Here is a 9,453-nt window from a genome sequence, read left to right as displayed (position 1 = left end):
GAACTCTCAATTCCCATGTATGGTTGGCAAGATATGATCAATTCATTTTCAAAAATTCTTGAACTTCAAAAGGCCATATCTCTCAAACCATTTGGCCAAATTTGGTGAGGTTTTTTCCAACAAGCCACATTTGACCTCCTCTTTCCAAAGATGTAACCCTCATGCACCAAAACCTCTTGGATCAAAATGGCATTTTTGAACCTACTTGAATTAATTTCAAGTGAGGTGAAAAAGTGAATCTTCAATTTAATCATTTCCAACCATTTTTGCCATTCAAATATGTTCTGAAATGTTGTTTAAAACTTGTTGGAGGCCCATTTTCGTGCAGCACATACACCCATTACCAACTTGTTTGAAAATTGGCAAAAGGACACTTTTTACCAACTCCAATTCCACTTTTTCATTAACCTTGATTAGTACCATTAAACAGAGTATATATACATCATTTTCTCTCTGAAAGAAACCCTAGCAGCCACACATTCTAACAGAAAAATCATTTTGCTCTCAAAAGCCATTTTGCTTCATTTTCGAAATTCTTCAAAAAAAACACCAAAGAACTTGTACATTGCTTGTTGGTATCATCACATACAAATCATTTGGAGGCATTTGCAAGGATTAAATCTCAGCTGTAATCTCATTTCCAGTTCTGTTTTCTCCAAGCTCCATCAATGGCTTTTTTCGATTTGAGCTAAAAGCAGGGTTGCTGAGCCAAAACTCTTCATCCATTCACCTCCTGGAGCCTTCTTGCACATCTGTTTCGAGCATCCATGAGCTAAGAACACCTGAATCGCCACTGCCTTGCAGATTTAGTAAGATTTCGACTCTCTCTATTTCCAAAATCATGATGTGCTTTAGATAGACCTTGTTATGCTGGTTACAATGAGCTTTGATTCATTAAAAATGGTTGCATATTGAGAGAAATACATGGATTTAAAGTTTCACACTCAAATATGTTTTTGCTTGGTTCTTGGTTGTTAGCTTGATTTAGTGAATATGAATGTTGGATTATGGATGTGCGTGTTTAGATGAACATTTTTATATAATGGTTGTCGATTTTGGTGAAATTTTGATCCTGCTGAAAGTCACAGTGATGAACACGGGCATGGCTGGGAATTTTCTGTGAAAAAACCCTTGTTTCAATCCACTGTTGCCCTTTACCCGCGACCTGCATGTGTTTTTCATAAAACACTTCATGCATTGGTCTTTTCCTTTGCCACGCAAGCGGAACCATTGGATGAGGCATGTTTGACTCAGTCCCACTGCCACCTAGGATTAGTGGGACGACTGCGTTTCTGGGCTTGAAGCACACGAAATCACAACCTGCTCATCAAGAGGTGAAATTTCGATTCTCCCTTTTCTTAAATCTATCATGATACACTTGTAGGTCTTTCTCTTATGATGATTCTGAGCTAAACATTGTTTGATTTCGTGCCAAAATGAGAGAGAACGAGGGTTTTGAAGTTTTATGTTCATGACAAGATTTGATCGATTCTTGATGTTGTTGTTGTTTTTAGACAAATTGCATATTGATTCGTGTTAAGTGTTGGTGGATCTTCATGAATGTGTGTTTAATTTGTGTTTCTGGGATTATTGGATTTTCTGGAATTTTTCGTGCATGAAGATCATGAAGATCTTCATGCTGTTCATGAAACTGCATATTTACCTGCGGATTTTCCTGCAGCATTCATAGCATTAGCTGCGTATTTTCCTGCGGATTCTGGGCATTTCCTACGGATTATGGTTGCATGGCACTAGGGTTAGAAGCGCGTGTTCCATTTATTTACCGTTTTGCCACTCCAGCCTAATTATTTAATTATTTCATTTTAATTCTTCAATAATTATCTCATTTGTTGTCCAATCTTACAAAATCCATAAGTCCATCATTTGTGATCCAAAATTAATGAGATTTTTTGCTAATTGTTCATCATGATCTCTAGTTAATTATCATATTTTTTCCAGAATTTTTGGATGAGTGGATTTTTATTGGTGCTAGGGTTTTGTTCATGTGACTATTTTTTGTACCCTTTGCCAAAACATTTGTGAAATGATGATGCTTTGTCCAATGACTTTGAAATTTTTTGTGCTTAAACTAGACACATTCATGGTGATTTTGGTATAGAGTTTGTGAATTTCTCATCTCTGGTTTGGGAGTTATGATTTTTTGAATTAGGGTGTGACAATTTGTGTCACACCATTGATGTGCAACTTCATGATTTTTGATACCATGCTTCTTGACCTCCAACTGATCTGAATTTTTGCATGAACCTACTCTTGGATGTCTAGTTTACATGTGAATTCTCTTGGAATTATTTGTGGCATTTCCTAATTGTTTGAGATTTTCTCCCCTGTTTAGTCATATGTTGACTTTTTGTGACACTTGTTCCCATTTGTTTTGTGAAATTCTCATACTTTATTAAATGGACATGAAATTTTACATGTGATTACTAGACATCTTAAGCTTTGCCATGGTTTTAGTCCCATTCATTTCTCATATGCCATCACTGATTTATGAGTTTTTCAAGTTGATGCATGTTTAGTTGACTTCTTTGAGCATGTTCAAAATTGCTTTGACTTTCTGATTTTCATTGATTGCCTTCTGCTTGTCCAAATGAGATGAAATTTGACATGCTTACCATACTGTGGATTATGTTTGACCATGATTTATTTGATGATTTTTGGAATTGTTTATGATTGGTTTTGAGTTAAGTCTTGCTGTTGACTTCTATGAGCTTCCATATGCCATGCTTTGACTTCTTTTGCTTGTGAAATGATGATGATGAATGATATGATTGTGGAACCAATTGAGTTTGTTTCTTGATTGTTTAAATATGATTTTGATTGGAGTTCATTTGCTGTTTTGACTTTCTCATCCCCTTTTGACCCTAGGCTTGTCCTAGTGGTCCTGTTACTTATGTTTGAGCTCATTTTTTCAGGTTAAGCAACAATTACCCAATGAGACCAATACAAATTGATTGAGTGTGCTTGTTTATCATGACTAATCTATTTGTTTTGTAGGTTGCTTGGCTCACATGCCTTGAGCCTTGTGCATTGCACACTTAGCTTGTTTGTGTTGACTGGTTGATATCTGTTTCCTTTTGCTTTAATTTTGAAGTTGTGTACTAATGTTGTCTGACTGGTTTCAGGTGCTTTTAGTTGCTCAGTTCCTCGTGAACTTTTGCTTTGCTTTGCTTGATAAGCAATTTGCATTGAGGTATACCTTTCTATCTTCATGTAGTCTGGAAGACCTGGCCTGTTACTTGGCCAGGCACCTGTCTGAAGTCCTCCTTAAGAGGCAATGTTTGTGATTGTTTACATTTGTCCTTGTATAGAGTCAAAGACCTCCTAAGTGAAGAGGCAATTGGCAGAACCCAAGGGATATGCAATCTATCCCCTGCTATTCTGTGTGTCATCTGCTCTGCTCACACCACTGTGTTGATGCATTGCAGATACAAACCCAAGATCTTGTACAATTGTACAGTTGAGTCAGTTTCACATGTGTAGAAGGGTTCCCACCTTCTGAACCCACACATTCTTGTCTTAAGCTCTCCCAGGCCAGGGATAAGAGCTGTGAAGTCTTATCTTCACTCACCTTTCATCTGCTTCACCTTAGCCCCTCAATGGCAAGGTTAAGAGCTAACACTACCCAGTTCCAGTGGTTTGTCTGTTGAGGTTGATATGACCCCTCGACTAAAACCTGACCTTGTTTGAGCCCATTGCTTGCATATAGTGTGTGCTACTTGTGCTTGTGTGTTTGCTTTAGCTTGCTTCCTGTGCAAGTTAGGTTTAGTTTGACTTGCTTCCTGTGCAAGTTAGGTTTAGCTTGACTTGCTTCCTGTGCAAGTTAGGTGTGGCTTGCTTCCTGTGCAAGTCATGATTAGGATAGGCTTGCTTCCTGTGCAAGTTAGCTAGAAACCTTAACTTAGGGATGAATTTGCATGATAACATCTAGGCTCGAGTCGTAGTCTCCCTAGTTGTGTCTCCCTCTGTTATCTGGTTAGGCTAGTCCTTTATCCCTCCGTAGGGGAACTACGTCGCCCTGATCCTCATACCAGATGAGGTACGTAGGCAGGAGATGAGCTGATCTCTCCGGGCGCCTGTGTCTTTGTTTTGTCTTGTTGTGTGCTTGGAAGCTGATGTAAGTCCATCGAGTGGCATTCGGGTTCCAGTGTGGGTTTGTTGGTTCGGATGCTGATGTAAGTCCAGTGATTGGCGTTCAGGCTCCACGTTTGCCTCTTTGTGTGTGTTTTGGTTCGGATGCTGATGTAAGTCCAGTGATTGGCATTCGGGCTCCACGTTTGCCTTTGCCAGTGTTTGTTTGTGTGTGTGTCAGCCGAGCTACGAATGCTCTGATTCTTCTCTCGTCCGAGGAGATACGTATGCATAGGATGCGATATCCTAGCGAGCATGTGTCGTTTCCCCAGTCCGAACTACTTTGACTCTGATGTCTATGCCTGATAGACTAAGTAGGCCCAGGACGCGATATTCTGCCGAGTCAGTCTCTTTTGTTTTCTTGTGTCTCTTTCAGCCAGTTGTGTGTGTGTGAGTAGTGTTTTTAGCAACCATTTTTCCTTCCTATTGTGCATGGATCCCGTCGAGTACGACGGATGCGTAGGGGTGCTAATACCTTCCCTTCGCATAACCGACTCCCGATCCCATTCTCTCTGGTCGCGAGACCATGTCTTTTTCCAGGTTTACTCTGAGCGTTTCCTTTCCCTCTTTTGGGATAAATAACGCACGGTGGCGGCTCTGTTGTTCTTGTTTTCCCGCCGGTTTTTCGCGTGATGCGACAGCTGGCGACTCTGCTGGGGACATAAGAGAAGTTGACCTATGCTGGTCCATCTTCCCTAAGCGAGTCTCTCCTAGCGCTCTCTAGGATAGGGTTTGGTTGCTTTTGCTGTTATTTATTGCATTCATTTATTTATTGTTTGCATTCATGTTTGCACTTATGTTTGCATTCATTCACATTCATTATTCATCTGGCTGGTTGTCTGTTTCTCTCTGTTGGGGTGGGAGTTACATGAGGTAAAAGGCCCAATACCCAGGCCATGAGTGAAATCTAGGATACTTAGGAATAAAGTGATTCATGGGAAGCGGGTGGTATTGCGCCACTTAGCGGAACATTGATATCACGAGCAGTTCAGACCCTGGTGGGATATTATCGTTACATACTTCGGGTGTGTATATGATGATATTCTGCGAAAGGTTATTTATGCTGCGTTTCTCTCGACCTTACCCTGGCCTAGATGACACCCGTGAGTGGGGAGGGAATGGTCATTATTACAGGTACAGTTGGTGACTTGTTGGTGACTTGTTGGTGACTTGTGATCCTGTTGGTGACTATTGGTTCAGAATTTTGGGGTCTCAGATGACTTTGGGTTTCAGATGAATTTGTGGTTCCGAGTTCAAGCCGAAGCTTTGATCCTGTGTTCCGAGAGACACAGCCAACCAGTCTTGTCTGCATCATTTGCATCATAACATGTTTAATTTCAAAAAAAAATACGCAATAAAAAAAAAGAAGAAAAAAAAAAAGAAAAAAAAAGAAAAGAAAAAAAAACTAATCCCTGCATGCATATCATTTCTCAGGTACATTCCAGAGCTTGTTTACTGATAGAGATGGCAACAGTCCCAGAGTTGAAGCGGAAGACTTGTTCCTACAGCTTTCACCGTGAACCTTTGACGTCTCTGATTGAGTTGAGCAACCTTATGACCAGTGGTAACCAGAAGGGGTTTGTTGACCAGTATGGAGATATTCTGACACTGTTGAAGATGGTAGTCGATCCGGTGCCGTTGCAGACTATTCTTGAGGAGTACTCCATTCTGCTGAGTGTCCCGGTCTGGTATCAGGTTCCTTTCTTGGATGTGCCCAAGGAGGTTGATTTCGGAGTTGTTGCCAGAGCTCTCCATTTGGGTATCAAGGAAGTCAGTGATAGTTGGAAGTCCAGTGGGGATGTTGTAGGATTGCCTTTGAAGTTTCTGTTGAGGGTAGCTAGAGAAGAAGCAGAGAAGGGAAGTTGGGAAGCCTTTCATGCTCAGTTGGCCGTCATGATCTATGGGATCGTCCTGTTTCCGAGTATGCCCAATTTTGTTGACTATGCTGCAGTCAGTATTTTCATTGGAGGAAATCCAGTTCCTACTCTGTTGGCTGACACTTACTATGCTATTCACAGTAGGCATGGTAAGGGTGGGGCTATCAGGTGTTGTCTCCCGCTTTTGCTCAGATGGTTCTTGTCTCTCCTGCCGGTCAGTGGACCTTTTGTGGATGCTCAGAGCACGCATAAGTTGACTCAGAGGGTTATGTCTCTTACCTCCTATGATATCAGGTGGCAATCTTACCGGATGGATGTGCGTAACGTCATTATGAGCTGTGGAGGATTCCGTAATGTGCCACTCGTAGGGACTAGGGGTTGCATCAATTACAACCCGGTTCTTTCTCTCCGCCAGTTGGGGTTTGTGATTAAGGGAAGACCACTTGAGGCTGAGGTAGCAGAAAGTGTGTATTTTGAGAAGCAGAGTGACCCGGATAGATTGGAGCAGATAGGAGGAGCTTGGAAGTCTATTGGTATGAAGGATGGATCTGTCTTAGGGAAGAAGTTTGTCGTTGCTATGCCCGATTACACTGATTGGGTCAAGGAGAGAGTAGAAACTTTGTTGTTACCCTACGATAGGATGGAGCCGTTGCAGGAGCAACCACCTTTGATCCTTGCTGAGAGTGTACCTGCGGAGCACTACAAGCAAGCCCTGATGGAGAATCGCCGTTTGAGAGAGAAGGAGCAAGATACCCAGATGGAGCTGTACAAAGCCAAAGCTGATAGTTTGAACTTGGCTCATCTACTCAGAGGAGTGCGAGAAGAAGATGCTAGCAGACTGAGAAGCAAGAAGAGATCCTACGAGGAGATGGAGAGCATGTTAGATGCAGAACACCGGGAGTGCTTGAGGTTGCAGAGAGTTGAGGCCAACTATCAGAAGAAGATCAGAGACTTGGAGAAGCAACTCAGAGATAAAGACATCCAGTTGAAGAAGGAAGTAGACTTGAGACAGGCATCAGAGAACCACCTTGGAGGAGAAGTGGTAGAGCTTAGACGACAACTGAAGGAGAAGATCACTCTTTTGCCAGAATGTTCAGAATGTGACCTGTTGATAGACCAGTGTCAGTACTTGAAGACTCTCATTCCGGGAGGCCGTTTGTCTTAGCTTGTATCTTTGATATGTATGTTGAGAATCACCTCCAGGCTTGTTGGATGGGACTCATTGTTGTACTCCGATTGTTTGGATTTTTTGTCGACCTTGTTGTATGATCCTGTTGCTCATATAGATGAGGTTGTTGGTTTCACCTTGTATTCATCACTCTTGTGTATGTTGTTTCTGTGCTTCTATGTTGTTCTTGCTGCAGGTTGCCATCTTTTGAGGATGACTCAGGCTCTTTGAATGCCTGAGGAATGAACATATCATGTGCATCATACGCATCATTAGCACCATACTCATATCATTTTGCATAGCAGGTGTTCTTGGTCGTGACTTCTCACTCTTGGTTCCTGTTCAGGCAGGATAGCTGATCAACGTCCGCACCGCTACTCAACAAGACTGAATCAACAGAGAGGTATGGATCAGGTTCAAGCTGAGTTGGCTGAGATGAAGGCTAACATGGCCCAGTTTATGAATATGATGCAAGGGGTTGCACAAGGTCAAGAAGAACTTCGAGCCATGGTTCAGAGACAAGAGGCTGCAATTCCACCGGTCAACCATGCTCCGCCAGAGGGAGACCCGGTCAATGATAACAATGTTGCTGCTGCTGTACCCATCAACAACTATGTTGTAGGTGATGAGTTAGGGGGTATTCGAATCAACGGTCAACCTATTGCTCCAGATGTCGCTAATGCCAGAGCAGTCCGTGCCCCGGCCCGTAATCCTGCTCCGATTGTTGACAGACAAGAGGATATGTTCACTTTGCTCAGTGAAGACGAAGACGTTCTGGGAAGGGTTGATGAGAGGGATCGTAAAGTTGATGCCCTTGCTGAGAAGATCCGGGCTATGGAATGTCAAAATTCTCTCGGTTTTGATGTTACCAATATGGGGTTGGTGGAAGGTTTGAGAATCCCTTACAAGTTCAAAGCACCGTCCTTCGATAAATACAACGGTACTTCTTGCCCTCGCACCCATGTGCAGGCTTATTATCGAAAAATCTCTGCGTATACCGATGATGAAAAGATGTGGATGTATTTTTTCCAAGATAGTCTATCTGGGGCTTCTTTAGACTGGTACATGGAATTAAAGAGAGATTCGATCCGATGCTGGAGGGATCTGGGTGAGGCCTTCTTGAGGCAATATAAACATAACATGGACATGGCGCCTAGCCGGACTCAGCTGCAGAGTCTATGTCAGAAATCTGGAGAGAGCTTCAAGGAGTACGCCCAGAGGTGGCGTGAACTGGCTGCTAGAGTTCAACCCCCTATGCTGGAGAGGGAGTTGACAGATATGTTTATCGGCACTCTTCAGGGTGTGTTTATGGACCGGATGGGGAGCTGCCCATTCGGTAGTTTTTCTGATGTTGTCATTTGTGGAGAGAGGACTGAGAGCTTGATTAAAACTGGGAAGATCCAAGATGCTGGTTCCTCTTCTTCTAAGAAGCCGTTTGCTGGGGCACCTCGTCGAAGAGAGGGTGAAACTAATGCTATTCAATACCGCAGAGATCAGAACAGAAGTGAATACCGTCAAGTTGCTGCAGTGACCATTCCGGCACCTCAACCTCGTCAACAACAACAGCAAAGAGTTCAACAACCACAACAACAACAACAGCAACGTCCGTATCAGCCCAGACAAAGGATGCCTGATCGACGTTTTGATTCGCTACCCATGTCGTACGCCGAACTGTTGCCCGAACTACTCAGGTTGGGGTTGGTTGAGTTGCGTACAATGGCTCCGCCTACAGTATTGCCTCCTGGGTACGACGCCAACGTCCGTTGTGACTTTCACTCTGGGGCACCAGGGCATCATACTGAGAAGTGTCGGGCTCTCCAGCACAAGGTCCAAGATTTGATCGATGCCAAGGCGATCAACTTCGCTCCAGTGCCTAACGTCGTAAACAACCCTATGCCTCAGCATGGTGGGCATAGAGTGAACAATATTGAGGGGAAAGAAGCTGAAGATCTGGTTGTTAATGTTGATGATGTTCAGACTTCTCTGCTAGTTGTGAAGGGCCGTCTGCTGAATGGGGGTATCTACTCGGGCTGTGATGAGGATTGTTTGGGCTGTGCAGAATCTGAGAATGGTTGCGACCAGTTAAGGGCCGGTATCCAGGGTATGATGGATGAGGGTTGTTTGCAATTCAGTAGGGCTGTAAAAGATCGTGGGACAGTGTCAACTATCACCATTTACTTTAAACCGTCTGAAGGACGTGGACAAAGGGTCGTTAGTGCACCTGCAACAAATGGTACCCCAGTTACCATTTCCGTGCCT

The sequence above is a fragment of the Lathyrus oleraceus genome, chromosome 4 (assembly GCF_024323335.1).
Source record: "Lathyrus oleraceus cultivar Zhongwan6 chromosome 4, CAAS_Psat_ZW6_1.0, whole genome shotgun sequence".
NCBI classification, from domain to species: domain Eukaryota; kingdom Viridiplantae; phylum Streptophyta; class Magnoliopsida; order Fabales; family Fabaceae; genus Lathyrus; species Lathyrus oleraceus.
Note: the sequence above shows the minus strand (reverse complement) of the source record.